Below are 17,055 nucleotides of genomic sequence, written 5' to 3'. Positions count from 1 at the left end.
GGAAATAATCATTTTGTGCTTAAAAACAGTCCATATTTAGGGGCACCTGGGTGACTCAGTCAGTTGGGCTTCTGCCTTGACCTTAGGTCATGATCCCTGGGTCCTGGGATGGAGCCCCACCTATGTCAGGCTCCTTGCTTAGTGGGAAGTATGCTTCTCCCTCTCCCTCCCCCCTTTCCCCCCCAGCTTGTGTGCTCTCTTTCCCTCTCTCTATCTCAAATAAATAAAATCGTTAAAAAAAACACAAAAAACCCAGGCCATATTTAGGTCTTACTAAATGGAACCTTCCTCCACTAGTGCTTTTCAGATAATAAAAATTTTTATTGTGTAAAGGAGGAAGAGAATTTAGCATCTGCATTAGGATCATTTTTTCCTATATCCTATTAGCTAATTCCAAGATTGTTTAATATGGTATCCACCCATTTCATTTGGCTGCAACTTTTGCTCTCATGAAAGTAAGGCTGATTGTTCTGAATTGCTATGTATATGTGCTTTGGCACAGCATGAAGGTACCCTTAATAACGTAGTCATTGTCTTTAAAACAGCTTGCAGTTATGACTACAAATAAAAGGGTGCGACAGGAGGGCATGGCAGATAATGATTCTTTTTTCCGCACCAAGTGTTTAACAAATCTGCTTTGTACTATGAGCCTTTTGTGTGCCCTTGGACTACCTACTGTATTTTCTGTATATTGTTTCTAGTCAACTGAAATGTTTGCATATTTGTCACTATAACTTTGACAAGTCTGCAGTCGACCACTTTGATTTTTTTTTTTTGTGGAGGCAAGCAAAACAAAATGTGTGGAAAGAAGTTGAGTAGCCTTGCCTCTCTTGGAATTTATTTTTTCGCTTGCATGTTTAAATACTTACATGTCTAAATTATTCCGGGTGACTCTTGTCCTCCACACCTTTGTTTACTTTGATCTGTTTAGAAATTTGGGAATGGTCTTTAGTTTTAATCCTTTTCCTTTTTCAATGCAGAGTAATACTGTCTGTACGGTGTAATTTATTTTTAAACAAGGATTTTCTATGGAAAAAATTGCTGGCTATTTGAATAGCTCTGTTTTAGATTGCTGAGAGATTCTGTATTGACCATTAAGGAAGGATATTATTTCTGCTGTACTTTATCCTATGTTAAATAACTGTATGAAGTGATGAGTAAGGAGAAAACAATATCCATAATGCAGAAGTCAGAAAAGCTTGCTTACTATGTTGCAATGTTATCTTTGAATCTTGTATTCCTTATTGGCCCCTTTAAGAGAAGAAGACTGACATTTAATGATCTTCATGGCAATCATATATGGTTGTTAGCATTTATTCCTGTTTTGCTGATTCAGAAATGGAGGATCAGAGAAAATAAGTATTTTACCTAGAGTTACAGGCATATAACTTCTAGTAATGCAACTCCAAAGCCAAAACTTTTGTTCTAAGCATATCATTTTCTACTTCAAGTGGCTTATTTTTAGGATCAGTTTTATCCTTTGGGAGATCCACTTAGTAGCATAAAATATTTAATGTATTTAAATAAATTAGAATTCAGTGATGCTTGAGGTATACTAAGAAACAAGAATAACTTGTCTTTGATTTCTTACGGAATTCATTGGTAATGGCCTTACCTTTAAAGGTACTGCTATAGTATTTTAACATGGATTTTTACATTTGATTTTTACATTAAGATTCTTCCATATTTGGATTATTATCTTCATTTTATAAATGCTGAAACTGAGATGCAAGCTTGAGGTAAGTGCTAATAAGTATTGCTAGATGTGAAGTTCAGGTTTTCAGAAGAAAATAGTGATTTACTATAAACAGAACCCAGTGATTCGGAATTAAGATACTTCAGGCAGTAGTACCATCAATTTCTCCTTAGTTCCCTATCTTTAAAATGAAAAGGTTGAACCAGGTGATCTCTAAATGCCTCTTTAAATGCTCCAGAATAATTATGTTTTAAAAGCTTCAGGGTCCATGAGTGTGAATGAAAAAAATATTAAATACTTGTTTTTACTAATCCGTAACTGAAATTTACCATTTCCTTTAAACCACAGCAAATTATTAGGCAGTCCCTGTGACTTTTGTGAAATCACAGATACTTTTATCATATTGCAGTTATTGCAGATATCTTGAAAATATCATTTATGTAGGTCATAATTTGGAAATTATGGTAGTTAATAGACTTGTCATTAGAGCTTGTTTTTTTGTATATTACAAAAGTAAATGTATTTTATACTGTATGAATTTAAAAAAAATATTTTGATAACTATTTTAATATAATTGGCTTTCTTGGTGTGTATATGTTTGTGTGTTTTTGCTTTAAAAAAGTTTATAGGGGTGCCTGGGTGGCTCAGTCGGTTAAGTGTCTGCCTTCAGCTCAGGTCACTGGGATTGAGCCCCACGTGGGGCATCCTGTTCAGTGAGGAGCCTGCTTCTCCTTTTCCCTCTGCTCCTCCCCTCCTGCTTGTGCTCTGTCACTCTCGCTCTCTCTCAAATAAATAAATCTTTCAAAAAAAAAAAAAAGTGGATAGTTTTCACATACTGCCAAGGGAATGGCATGAAAAGGTTGAAGTACCCTTGAACTGCATGTTCTCCTCAGTGACTGCAGGAGGGATGTGGTTGATGATCTTTTGGATACTGCTTTATGGGGGACTGTGGATAGAGGGGAGAGTCATCTCTATATCACTCTCTCAGGTTTCCAGAATGATGGATTATGATTATGTGATTTTTCAGTAACATAAGGAAGCTAGATAGATCCAAAATGGCGACGTCAGAAATGAAGTTATGATCGTCTCTATTTTGGATATTCATTTTGCAAGAATTAAGTCTTTAAGTAGTTGTTCCATTTGAGGGATATAGGAAAAGACCTCTTATTTGAGGTTATCTGCTGTTGATATTCCAAGCCGGGAGGACTAGCTTGCCAAGAACAAGTTACCCACACAGCACATGTACTACACAAAATACTTCTGAAACAGAAGATGAGTTGGAAGGCTGTATTTACCTTAAAAACGTTAGGATTAGGACATTTGCTGTTGAGTTTTTGTGTGTGAGATTGCGTGTGTATTTTGCTCGCCTTGTTTGTTTTGTTTGGCTCTTAGTAATGTATGTATTAATCAGTTATGAGGAAGGAAATGGCAACACATTCTTCATATTAGTAAGAATTAGGAATATGCACAAAACTCACTAGTTTAATTGGAACACAGAGCCTGCTGGAGTACTGTCCTGTGGTGAGTCTGTTATTCCATTTAAAATGCATTTGTCTTTGGATTGGGTTGGGTGGGATTTGCATTCTCGAAGTTACAATGAGTTTCCAGATCCTTATCAGTCAGTATTAGGAGTGACTGTTTTTAATAGTGATAATGAGGCAGCTATTCCCAGGAGGAGACTTAGTCATTGGCAAAATTGTCAGGACCCTGAAATAGTTTGGGAAAACTCAGGATGCAAGCTGTTTCAAAAACAAAACAAAAAACTCAAGCAGCTTTTTTGGAGACAGTGAGCTAGGGTGGATGGAGGTGGCAAGAAACCAGATGAACTTTCCTAAGTCTGCAAGCTCTCTAGAAGCCGGAAGAGATTAGTATTATTTACCTAAAGCACTCTAGTGTGAACAAGAAATTTCGAATCTCATAAGGTTAAAGTGGTTAACAGCCACTAATCTGGAATATTCTCTGTGTACATTGGCAAAATTTAATTTGACTTTGAGGAAAAAAAATTCTTCTGGTAGCAGCTTGTTCTGGTTGCCAGTTTGAGAAAAATTTGGTATTTTATGCCAGGTATTTTACTAGTGTTAGGGGTTTGTGTCTGTGTGAGGGGAGTCTTCATGATCCTACAAGGCCACACTGGCATGCCAGGGTTTACTAATTAATAATGAAGACAAGATGATCTTTGCCATGATTAGATGGGATGAAGATGAGAAATGTAGAACATGTCTTCATATCTGTCTAGGCTACCCTAATTTTAAGCGCAAAAGGAATCTTTTTTAGATTAGGATTTCTTCATGGCTGCCTGCCTGCCAACATAACAAGCTGTAAAACCTTGTTTAGTTTCCCTTAAGTCCAGAAATGATTCTATACCAAATCCAAACAAACCAAATCACTCTTAAGGGAATAAGTGAAAACATGTGTAACTTAGCTGCCTTGGCTGGCCTACATATATTTGCAGATTGGCTCAGTTCTCTGTGCTAAGCAAATTCCTTCTTAAACGTCCTATGATGACAATGACCGTCAGCATCATCCATTGTGAAGGTGAACAGAGGATGTGACATTTATTTATCTGAACTGGGTTTTGCAAACTCTGACCTAACTCTTCTAGCTAGCTAGACAGCTAACAGCTAATAGCTGACCTGACAGCTGTATAAAGACAGAATAAAAACAAATGCTCTCCAGTTGTGTTCAAATAACATATGGTATATTACAATTTCTGTGTACTGACAGCTTTTAACTTAGTGTCAGGAATAGTCAAGGTATGAAAGAAATTGAATTTGTTGCTCTCTTAAAGGCACATTCTAGAGTTAATTATTTTATTTGAATTTTTCAGAGCTAAATGGAAAGTCTCTTTATAGTGTTTGGAAAGAATGTAGGCTTGCAGAGGGAAACCCAGTGTGAGATATGGAGTCATTTGGTATAAACTGCTGAGCTAACTACCTTCTGGAAGGTAAGCCATCACCTTTTCCCGAGTTGGGCCATATTAGGTATCATATGACACAGCAATATCCCTAACTAATGGTTAGAGTTACAGATGATTTTGAATATTAGGTGAGGTGGGAAACAAAAGCAAAAGAAAAATTAAATTTCCATACTACTTACAGCCCGTTGATGAGTTCTTGAAACAGGCAGAGTGACAGTCCTCTAGGAACTCAGCTGCCTTGATGTTAATACTTTGCTAAGGGCAAAATGGAATCTTAATCTTAGCTTGACGCCCCAGGATCTTGGAATTCTACTTTAACATATAAAAATTCCTTTGGGAACTTCCGTTATCTCTACTCCCCCCACCCCAATATATGTTGGTGGTCATCCCCCAAGCATATGACCCACTGATCTACATCTGAAGGGTCTCATGACTAAAGTTTTATTAGACAGCAATACATGACCTTTTCCTAACAACAGCTAGCTACCTCAAGGTCCTGGAAACCTTGCTTCTGAAATTCCTTAGAGACTTAAGCTATCCCTAACCCCCTCCCCACTTGAAAGTATATAATCAGCCTCCTGACCAAAGTGCCGCTCTTCCTGCCCGAGGGTCCTGTCCCCATGCTTTAATAAAACCACCTTTTTTGCACCAAAGACATCTCAGGAATTCTTTCTTGGCCATTGGTTCCGAACCCTAACATCTTTCCTCCATCATTAGACAGTAGTAAGATGCTTAACTTTTTATTATACAAGTAATACATTTTTGTAGAAAATTTGGAAAAACTACAACAAATGGAAGGAAAAATTTCTTGTTGAGAAAACTTATAATCTCAAAGACGAATCATGAACTAAAACATTCTGAAGTTTTTCTGCTAGTTTTTCTCATGTTTTTATTTTGTATTTTTTATCAAAGTTTTGAATGTGCATAAAGATTTAATAGCTCTATAAGATGTATTTTGAAAAGCAGCAGTTCTCCCACTTGTCCCTCTCTAGAGGCAAACATTTTAATTTCTTAGAGCTGATTCTTTTTGCATTTATCTGTGTTCTTGTAGGGGAGGAAAAAATTTTTTCCTACTATCCTTCTAGGTTTTCCAGCTGGGCCCTGTAAATTGAACTGACAAAAGACAGAATAACAAGAGAAAAGCATGCAAATTTATTTAATAAAAGGTTTATGTGACACAGGAGGCTTCATAAGGAAATGAAGACCTAAAGAAATGGTTAAGCCTAGTATTTTTATACTAGATTTGATGGAAGAGTGGAATGTCATAGAAGGATGTGATCGTATTAGAGAGTATAAACTAAGGGTATTAAACTGGAGAAACTTAGCAAAGCCATTTCCTTTGGATTTCTCTCTGTATCCCTCCATCTTCACAGAAAAGGATGTTCCTTTCCTCTGGCTATAGGAAGGACATCTCTTACATGAAGGTCTTAGGACCTACTTCAGGAGAGAAGGGAAGGTCAGAAAGTCCTTCCTGCACCTCCTGTTTCTCAAATTTCTTCAGTTTATACTCAATATGCCAAGGCACCATATTTTGGGGTAGCAAGTTCTGAACACCGTCATTCTTAACAGCATATTTGTATTCTGATTTTTTGATTTTCAGCTTCAGGCTGTATTTCTTGATTTCCCATTATGTCAGGGTTTAGTTCTTTCTCGGCTTCCCCAGGTACCCTTTTTACTTCTTCTTCTCCAATTGCAGTGTAGTTGTTCATAACTTTGCTTATTAGATTGATATTCAGTGTTTAAACAGTTAGGACGGAACATGCGGGGTGCCTGGGTGGCTCAGTTCATTAAGCATCTGCCTTCAGCTCAGGTCATGATCCTAGGGTCCTGGGATCAAGCCCCTCATTGGGCTCCCTGCTCAGCAGGGCGTCTGCTTCTCCCTCTCCCTCTCCTTCTCCCTCTGCCCCTACCCCCACCCCCACCCCCAGCTCATGCACACATACTCCCTCTCTCAAATGAATAAAATCTTAAAAAAAAAAAAGACCATGCTATTCCCAGTTAAGCCGCGGAGTAGTCTATGAACACTTGTACTTTTCTATACAATTTGGTTTTCCCTGAAATTCTTATTTTTCATTGTTATTATTTACTTTCAACTTGAAACTACTCACTAATGTAGTTCAGATCGTATCTTGTCTATATTTCCTTTCAGGAAGTTCTGACACTCAGGTATTCTCTTAGTTTCCTATATTTTTAAAAATGTGCTTCCATCTGGACTGGTTGCCACTATTTTTATGCACAGCTCTTATCCTGGGACTTCCCTTCACCAGTCTCTTGGGGATACTTCTTGCTTCTTTGTGTTGGATTTCTTGTTTTCTAGATCTCCTATTTTCTTGCTTATTGGTTTATGCTTTTATTTTGGCAGAAAATACATTAGGTTCCTGATTATTTATGTGATTGGTTCTTTTCTTTGTTTCTCAATGTTGGAAATTGCATAGTAAGGTGTGGGTTTGGTTCCGTCCATTGTGCTGAGTACTTGATGAAGCCTTTAAATCTGGAAACTATTTTGTTGATGACTTTCTTCCCTTTTTTTTTTTTAAAGTCCATTTAATTAATTTCTACACCCAACGTGGGGCTCAAACTTATGACCCTGAAATCAAGAATCGCGTGCTCTTCCAACTGAGCCAGCCAGATACCCCGACTTTCTCCCTTCCTTTTTCCTTTTTTTCCCCTCTTAGCTTTCTCCTGAACTCTTGTTACTCAGATATTGGAATTCCTGGATTGATCTTCCAGTCTTCTTATGTTATTCTAATGAGTTTTTCATTTTGGCTGTTGCATTTTTTAATTACCAATAAGGCATGGTTTTGCTCACTTTCACTTAGTTTTTCCACTTAGTTTTTCTTTCTTTTTTTTAAGCTCACTGTTCTTCATGTTTGCCATATTTTCTTTTATGTTTCTGAAAATATTCATGGTATCTTTTTCCCCAGAGTTTTCTTCTGTCTGCATAATCTCTGTAAGGACTAGCTCTGTAATTTGCAGGGCCGAATACAGAATGGCAGTGTGGGTCATTTATTGAAGAATTTGAAGACAACAACAACAGAGCATTAAACTTAACACAGAGCTCTTTTAAGTGCAGGGCACTCTGTGACTGCCTAGGTCACATGCCTGTGAAGCTGACTCTGCTCTCCTTTCCAGCTTGTTTTTTCTCTTTCATTTTTTTTATGCTGGAGAGGCTAACAATTCTTGACTACTTGCTGATATTTAATAGTGGGATCCTAGAAAGCTGATTAGAAGCTCTGAATATGCAGTAGAACTTAACAATTGTTAACTTTACCATAGGAAGATCTGGGTGAATGAATTTTTTAAAAAGTTATTTATTTATTTTTTTAGATTTTATTTATTTTCAGAGAAAGAGAGAGAGAGCACACATATGTGCGCAAGCAGGGGGAGCAGCAGGCAGAGGGCGAAGCAGGCTCCTCACTGAGCAGGGAGCCCAGTGCGGGACTTGATACCAGGACCCTGGGATCATGACCTGAGCTGAAGGCAGACACTTAACTAACTGAGCCACCGAATTTGTTTGAGAATTTGTCATTATATTTTTCCTAGACTAATCGATAATATTCTCCTGAGAAGTCTCTTCTAATCTCCCCTGCCTGGAAGTGAAGACCTGACTGCCAGCCTTTTGGGAAAGGTTATTGCTAGAGGGGGCTGGGGTTGGTGACTAGTATTGGCACATCAGAGACAATTTTTAAATTTTTAGGAACTTTGTGAGCCATTTACTAAATATAACAGTTACTAAAGATTAAACAAACTTATAATGAAATATTATATTAAAAATAAATCAGTAACACTAAAAATTTACCACCCCCTAATTATTTTACTACATTTTTTTAATTATGGAAGCTCTTGATATTATTTACATCTAATTTATATGGTGGAAATACTATTTAATGATGGGTTACCATGCATGTCTTCTGTGAACTCTGCATACAGTGATATCATTTTTTAGCTTGAAGCAACCTGGTAAGAGTATTTATACCATAAAAATCTTAGCAAATGTTACAAATAACTACCCTTGTTCCTCCCCCTCCAACCCCACTTCCCCCAGATAGTTGTCAAACATTTATATTTACCAACACACCATGGATGGGGATCTAGTACATACATTAACTTAAACTGCCTTGTCTTATCTGATGATTCCTTAGTCCATATAACCCCTTGTTTAACCCTCTTTAGGTTCCCTTCAGCTTTCTGTAAGAGTGAGGGAAGGGCATTTATCTGCCTGTCTGAAGGACTGGATCTGAGAATTTCATTTCAGAAAGATTTTCTGTTAACCCTTCCCATTTCATCTCTGCTTATCCTTTTGGGGGGATATTCCCTAATGCTTACCTTAGGATTCAGTTTTCTTGGGTATTTGAGTCCTTTACCTTTTACCCATTTATATTTCAGCTTTCCAAAATTTGTGGCTGTAATCTCTAGTTCTCTTTGTCCCTTTGGGTTTGTATCTTAAAAAAAAAAAAACACAAAAACTTGGTGTTTGGGAAAAGATCAACGAATAGCTAGCTATGTGTTTAGTCCACCATTTGGTATTACCCAGAAGTCTGGGATATAATTCTTGAAATAAATAGGTAAATAACCTTAGCAATGTAAGGGGGTTCTGAATAGGCTTAGCCCACCCCCTGCTGGTTTGCAAGCCTGATAAATGTGGTCAGGAAATAATTCTACAGATTCCAGAATATTTTTTGTTTTCATAAAGGAAGAAGTAACTGTAAGTAGGTATCGAATCAGATGACCTACTGTTAGTTTTTTGTATGGGTGTGTGTGGATGTAAGGAAACACATAATGCAATTTCAGGTCACATAGTTTGATTTGAGGAGAGTTAGGATAATATACTTTATTGTCCTAGGTCTATAGCAATTCCAGTTGTCCTTTATTGGCCGGATCTGGTTACCTGGTCACCTCATCCACTCTGAAGCAGGCACTGATTGCTCCATCATCTAGTGAGTCTTCTAATCTTAAGACTTTGTCCCCACTTGTGACCTCTTCTCAAATTCAGTGCCCTTTCCCCTCATTAGATTTGATGTGGTTGGTTGGACTCTCCTTTAATTTCATACCAGGCCACTTCATAGTCCATTAAGATCCCCCCTTGTCTATTGATGGTTACCTTTGGAGAAGGTTGGAGGAGGAAGGTCATAGGATACCAGGGTAGCAGCTCAAGTAAAAGCTAACTGCCTGTGATCTCTCAGAAAGAGCATGTGGGCCGCTCTGGCATTTAAGATACCCAAAAGGTTTTAACTGTGGCTAAAAAGAATAAATATCTGACAGGATATATGTACAGCAATATCCAGTTGCTAAATTAAATTAAACATTTCTGGGGCACCTGGATGGTTCAGTTGGTTAAGTGGTTGCCTTCGGCTCAGGTCATGATCTCAGGGTCCTGGGATCCAGTCCTGCTTTGGGCTTCCTGCTCAGCGGGGAGTCTGCTGCTCTCTCTTCCCCTGCCCCTCCACCCTGCTTTGTTCTCGCTTGCTGTCTTGCTCACTCTCTCAAATAAATAAAATCTTAAGTAAATTAAACATTTCTGCAAAAAGGATTTCTGGCAACCACTGCTTATTGTTCCTTTTTCTCGTCTCTCCTTTTCTCACCATCTTTGTGTTTTTATTAGAGGATTTTCGTTTTTGGTTTATACATCCAGGTTAGACTCTTTGTATATGCTAATGGATTTTTCTTTTTGTTTGGTTGGATTTTTAAAAATCATTTGTAATTTCTGGTGATCTCCTTCCTGCCTGGGAAGAAATACTTTTCTTTCTCAGGATTGGTTGGGAGGATTAGGCTAGGTTTTTTTTCCATATGATTATGTGCTCAGGACCAAAATGCTGTGGAGAGCCTGAAAAGATTTTTTTCCGTGTTTGGAACTTTATTCACTTAAAAAAACTTTCATGAGTCTAACTGTTAAATCATCTTGAATCACATATTTAAAAAATCACCTCATGTGAAAACAGTAGAATGCTGTGAAATTGGAACTGTCTTGAGATATGTAGGTCCTATGCTTGCCGTACTCTTTTCCTCAGAAACAGACTTGCACTTGGCTTGCTGTTGCCCACATCATGCGTATGAAATAGGAAATCTATACATGAGGGACCTTGTCTGCATGGTTTGGGGAGAATTATGGTAGCATTGTGGTAGGTTTAAGAAAAGTTCACTCAGGCAGTTGGCTTTGTCAAGATGACCGTGATTGCCTGCTGACCAGCAATCTCAGAAGAGCTCCTTTTCTCAGCCCTAAATGGTAAAACCTTAAGGTGGTGGTATAACCAGGAGCTGCTGCCGCACCCCTCAGATTTTGAAATGTCCTAGGCCAAATGGTAGGGTGAACTTTTCACCAAATTTATCAGCAGTTTCTTTTCTTTTTTCTTCCTTCCTTTCTTTTCTTTTCTTTTCTTTTCTTTTCTTTTCTTTTCTTTTCTTTTCTTTTCTTTCTTTTTTAAGACTTTATTTATTTATTTGACAGAGAGAGACAGCCAGCGAGAGAGGGAACACAGGCAGGGGGAGTGGGAGAGGAAGAAGCAGGCTCCCAGCGGGGGAGCCTGATGTGGGGCTCGATCCCAGAACGCCGGGATCATGCCCTGAGCCGAAGGCAGCCGCTTAAGGACTGAGCCACCCAGGCGCCCCTATCAGCAGTTTCTTTTTCCTGCCTCCTTTCACTTAGGGGACATTTAAGTAAGTTTTAAGGTGAAAAAGTTTTAAAAATTTTTATGTACAGTCATGGTCTTTATTAAAACTTGTTAAAACTGGCTTGCTGTTGAAATAGCAGATGGCTGTGATAAAATGGGAACATGTCTAAAAAGAAACCAATGCAGATTAAATCATAATTTAAAATATCTTTAATATGATTCACTAAAATGTTTTTCTTTTGGGCTGTTAATATTGTGTCCTCTTTTTATTCATCTTTTGACAAAACCAAAGAATTTTAAAAAGGGCAGAAAATGACTAACGATGGCTTTGAAATTTCTTCTTTTAGAGAGTTTTAGGACTTGGACTTTCCAAAGTCAAAGAATCTTGACAATAAGACAGTTACTTATAAGAGCAAGGCTGATACTGGGTTTTTTTGCTTTTTTTCTTCCGTGAGTTGTCAAAATATGGGTTATACTTATCAGAAATACCTGGTCCTCTTGTATTACAAGGAATATCAGAAGGATGTTATCCACAGATGTCTTAAAATGGTAAAGGTTTTACTTACATCCCTCACTTCTGCCCCCACTAAAAAAAGGAAGAATAGGTGTTTTCCTTTATTTCCTTTGCACCATTGACCAAAGTAGGTATATATGACCTTTTGGAGAGACAACTTGTGACATTTCTAACTGGTCCCATGCTTAGCTCAGTGCCAAGACCCAGTAGGTGTTTAACATTTGTTGAATGAAGTGAATCAATACTGATTCCAAACTGGTGCCTCTCCCATCCATTCTGTATAAAGCTACTCCAGGGATCTGTCAAAAATACTGAACCAACCATGCTACTTCCCCTTAAAAATCCTTTAGTGTCTCTCAGCTACTTAAAAATGCCTCTCAGACTTTTTTCTTCTTAAATTGTTTTTGGTATTATAAAATTAATATATATACTGTGGTCAGAAATCCAAACATTGAAAATAGATTAAAAAAAAAAAAGTCCCTAACTCTCCTCCCAACTGACCAGTTTGCTGGACATTATTGTATTTTTCTGTGTATCTGCAAACTACACATGTCTTTTCAGTTTTGTTTTACACTAATAGTATTATACTATAGTACCGTCCCCTCTCTCTTACTCCCTTTCCATTGGATTGGGTGAAGTTTTTAATATCATGGAAACTAATCCTTTGTATATATTGCAAATACTGTTCTCCCAGTCTTTTTCTTATCTTTTAACTTTATGGTGTCTTTTCCCCAAATTGATGTTAAGAATTTGTATTTAGTCAGATATGTCAGTATTTTGTATATTTTGCTTAAGGAAGGAGGAGTTACTTCCCACTAAAATTTTGAAATCATTCATATTTGACAGAATTGGATTTTACTTTTTTTTTTTTTTAAGTAGGCTCCATGCCAGGCTTGAACTCACAATCCTGAGATGGAGACCTGAGCTGAGATCAAGAGTTGGACACTTATCTGACTGACCCACCCAGGCGCCCTTGGATTTTACATTTTACTCAATCTGGCACTTTTAAGTTTTTATGATGAAGTAGGCATCTACCTTTCACTCAAATATCCAGTTTTCTCAGTTTATTCAAACATCCTACTTTGATCATTTAAGATGTTGTTCTCTTGAACTATTTATTTCTGCTCTCTTGCCATACTGTTTTGATTACTCTAGTTTTTATGTATGTTTTGGGAGTTTTATTTTTCCCACCACAAATCTTATTGACTGTTCTCTTTTTTTAAACTTAGATATAAATTACATGCCATAAGATTCACCTTTTAAGAGTAGACAGTTCACTGGTGTTTGGTATAGTCACAAAGTTGTGCAACCATCACCTCATTTTCGTCACCCCCTAAAAGAACCCCCCCCCCCCGCCCGCCCTTACTCCCCAACTCTCTCACAGGCCCTAGGCAACCATTAATCTACTATATGTCTCTATAGGTTTGCCTGTTCTGGACATTTCCTACAGATGGATCATAAAATAGAGGACCTTTTGTGTCTGGATTCTTTCACTTAACATAATGTTTTCAAAGTTCATTCATGTTTTAGTACTGTCATGAGCATGCTATGAAGGTGCACTCACAAGTTGTGTCTTTCCACAATGTCAGCTTTATTCATTCATGAAGCAAGGTTAACATAATTATAAAGCAGGTTCAGGATTCCAAACTCTGTGACATTTCATCACATAATTAACTTGGCTTCTTACAGGGCGCACAAAGCAGAACACAAATCACACAACAAACAAGATAACAGGGAGTAGAAAGTTAAGGAACCAAATGAGAAGTCAGTCTGAGCAGTCTATGAGCGTGCAGTTGAGATGAGGCCTCTGTCCTGTCTGGGTCAGCTCTCAGCACTTACTGCTTACCATGTTCAAGGAGTGAATGATCTCAGTTCTGTTTGGAGATCAATCAGGCAGAGCCTTTGGTGGCAACTGCCTTTTTTAAGTGATCAGACGTAGAAGGGTCAATGTCTGAAGAGTCTGACAGTTTGCTGCAAAAATTCTCTCTTTTTAAAGGGATTTAATCAGTCTTGGGCCCTGCAGATCTCCTCTGCTTCTGCTTGTTATCGGTTCTGGGTGTTGTTAACTGGTACTCGTCTTCGTGATACATCATAACTGCAGTACCTTTAACTGCTTTTGTCATTTTGACACAGGTCCCTGCTTGACACAAGTGACTCCATCTTGCTTTCTCTTGGGGGAAGGGGCAGAGAGAGAATCTCAAGCAGAGTCCCCGCTGAATGCAGAGCCCAACACAGGGCTTGGTCTCACTGCCCTGAGATCATGACCTGAGTCAATATCAAGAGTTGGACTCTTAAGTGACTGAGCCACCCAGGTGTCCCCCTCTTGCTCTCTACAAGTATTTGTACCATTACTTCATTAATTCATTGTATGTATATACCACAGTTTGTTTATCCGTTCATCCACTGATGGACATCTGGTTTGTTTTCACCTTTCATCTGTTTTAAATAGTGCTACTATAAAATTTTGTGTGCAACTTTGAATATCCTGTTTTCAGTTCTTTGGGGGTATATCCCTAGGAATAGAGTTGCCGGGTCATGTGGTAATTCTTTGTTTAGTGTTTTTTGTTTGATTTTATATTTTGATCTTTTGTATGGTAAGTTTTTGAACTATTAGACCAAGTAATATTTAATTTGATTTTTAACAGGAAAGCCCCATAGCTTGTAATTTGTAAATAATGAGAGATTTTTGTCTCTTCCCTTTGAATATTTTAGTGCTTGTTTTTTGGTAATGTGATGGCTGGCATCTTTTTTTATTCCTGGCTATAAGGATAGGACTGTTTTTAATATTTTGCTACTGGGCATGCTATATTCTATAAATTTCTGCTTCCTCTTATTAAGGTCAGGTTTTCCTGTATCCTTAGTTTGGTAAGAATTTTTTTGAAAATCAGGAATAGATGCTGAACATTATTTCCTCTTAAGTATTTATTGTGATATGGCATCTTTCCTTCAAACTGTTAATGTTTCCGGAGCATTGGGCTTGCACGACTTCGTTGCTACCTTGTTACTTGAGTGGATTTTTCTTCCCTTCCAGGCTGGTGGTTGGTCACACACACACAAAACATATTGGCAGGAGACTAGTAAAAGACTAATGCAGGTGAGAAAACTAATGTGTTTTGTGTATGTGTGACCAATCTGAAAACCAATCTAAGAACATCCGTTCTGGAAAATCTGTAGCGACAAGTTCAGCAATGGTGTAGAGCTGTACATGTTAGAATATAGTACAACATGCGTGTTTTCTTCAGTCCTCTCATTTCCTTCATTTTTTCCTGTAAACGAAACAATTTAAAATCTTGTTATTCGGAATCAAGAAACATACTCCTTTAAGTGTTTATAAATATACTCCATAATTGGTTCTGCTGCTCCTCCCACCTTGTTCCTGATAAAAAACAAAGCTACAAAATGCTTTGAATTTTAAGCAAGTGGCAAATTATCTCTGTTCACAGGGTGCTCATCACCATAGTAACAAGGAGCCAACTCATTTTTGAAGTGGGGCAGGATGCTGGTCCATTGCTTTTCAGAAGGACCTAAGACAATCCAAATACCTTTTTGTAGATTAGACAACAGGCCTAAACATCTTCAGCATATACAAGTCACAGATGAAATAGTTTGGAGAGGTGGTAAAATCCCCATTTGAGGTTCTGTCACATTACAGAGACTCCAAAACAAATCTAGATGGGCTTTACTTTCTGCCTGAGAATAATCAAGTAGCTCCCTATTAAGGCTCATTAATTCACCCCTCACACCCACGCCATATATGTTGAAGACAACTGGTGGAGAAGGTCAGGGGGACTAGGGAATTAAATGAAGTAAAGGTAAAAAGTGATTTTTAGATTCGGCCCAGATTGTGTGGGCAAAGGTCACAGGTAATCTTTGGTTTAAATACATGGTTAGATTTTGAATTGCTTTGTGTTAGATCTTGCTACCAAACAAGGTTGTTTGGGACCTAAATCTCAGAGATTTTCCTTACATGTGTCTAAAACTGTATTTAAAGCTAAGTTCTGGGGAGAAGGGTTGGTGGAGAGAGAAAAAAATAGATCAGGATTTGAGATTTGTCGCCTGAAACATCTACCATGATTTTTGGAGGATGTAAAAAACAAAAAAAACAAAAAAACCCCCCCAAATTTTCAGGTACCTAGTAAAATATAGAGGGCTATCTAATCTTTTAGTTTATGAATAGAATTAAAGAGTTTAGGAAAATCAAAATATGATCTATTTAAGGGAGCCTGGCTGGTTCAGTCGGTATAGCATGTGACTCTTGATCTTGGGGTTGTGAGTTTGAGCTCCACGTTGGGTGTAGAGATTACCCAAGAATAAAATCTTTAAAAAAAAAATCCATTTTGGACTAGCCAAATAATATGGATAATGATGACCCAAAAAAAGCATTTTTTAAAAAGTAACCTCTATGCCCATCATGGGGCCTGACCTCATGACCCTGAGATCAAGAGTCACATGCTCTACTGACTGAGCCAGTCAGTGCCCCTAAAAAAGCCTAAGCTTAATTATTATCAGGAAAACAGGAGAGTTTGAGATTCAGAATAGAAAAACTCCCAATAATACAAACTCTGGGGGCATTTTTGACATTTAGAACTTCGAAATCCTCATGAAATGGTATAATTTTTATTCAACAAATATTGTCCATAATATACTCTTTCGGGCCTCATAGAGCAGTGAACAAAAGTCTTCTCCTTGAGCTGATGTTCAGCGAGAGGAAGATGCACCAACATGGGTACATGTCAGGAGGGAGGGAGCAATTGTGGCAGGGAAGGTAAAGAAAGGATAAAAGGAATAGGGGATGTGGGGTATAGTACTCCTTTATGTGGATAGTCAAGGGGTGCCTCTCTGAGAAGATAACATTTGAGCAGAAAGATGGAAATAGTCAGTGATACAGTAAATATCTGGGTGTTAGAAAACAAAATTCATCTGAACTAATTGGCTTTATTAAGTGATTCATGAATCTGCAGCATCCCACCTAGCAAGTAAAGGAAAGCTCCAAGGATATGTACAAAATAGAAGGTTTTTATAGGAAGAAGTGTGGGGCAAGAAGGCTATTAGCAAAAGAAAAGGTTTGGGGCTGGATCCCCTTCCCTTAAAGGGAAGGGCTGGAGGTCTGATTATGCTGATTACTCTGTCTTCCTTTGGGGGATGGAGTGGGCTCTTGTGACAGATTACCTCATTTCTGCTAACTAGAAAATTCCTGTCTGACCCATTAAGACTGCATTTCTGGGGGAGGTTGATACTGCAGTTAGGGTAGGTATTAAGCCCTCCTTTGGTGGCTTTGCCTGGCCCAAGTGATGCTATTTTGGGCCTGTGGTTTTCTTTT

At 38.0% G+C, this 17,055-nt stretch overlaps 1 protein-coding gene across 7 annotated transcripts in view; it reads left to right on the top strand.

Annotated features, from left to right (window-relative positions):
* FBXO34 (F-box protein 34) overlaps positions 1-17,055 on the top strand; it is a 134,048-nt gene that overhangs the window by 88,559 nt on the left and 28,434 nt on the right. Inside the window, exon 1 of one of the 7 annotated variants that reach the window (XM_045810319.2) lies at positions 2,193-4,640. The exons of the other annotated variants lie outside the window; for them this stretch is intronic. The gene's annotated coding sequence lies outside the window, so the exon portion shown is untranslated. Of the gene's footprint in view, positions 1-2,192; positions 4,641-17,055 lie in introns of those variants that run through there. 7 annotated transcript variants of the gene reach the window in all.

The sequence above is a fragment of the Ursus americanus genome, chromosome 26 (genome assembly GCF_024610735.1).
Source record: "Ursus americanus isolate L20-20 chromosome 26, mUrsAme1.1.p, whole genome shotgun sequence".
Lineage (NCBI taxonomy): Eukaryota > Metazoa > Chordata > Mammalia > Carnivora > Ursidae > Ursus > Ursus americanus.
Note: the sequence above shows the minus strand (reverse complement) of the source record. Positions and strands in the feature narration are given on the sequence as shown.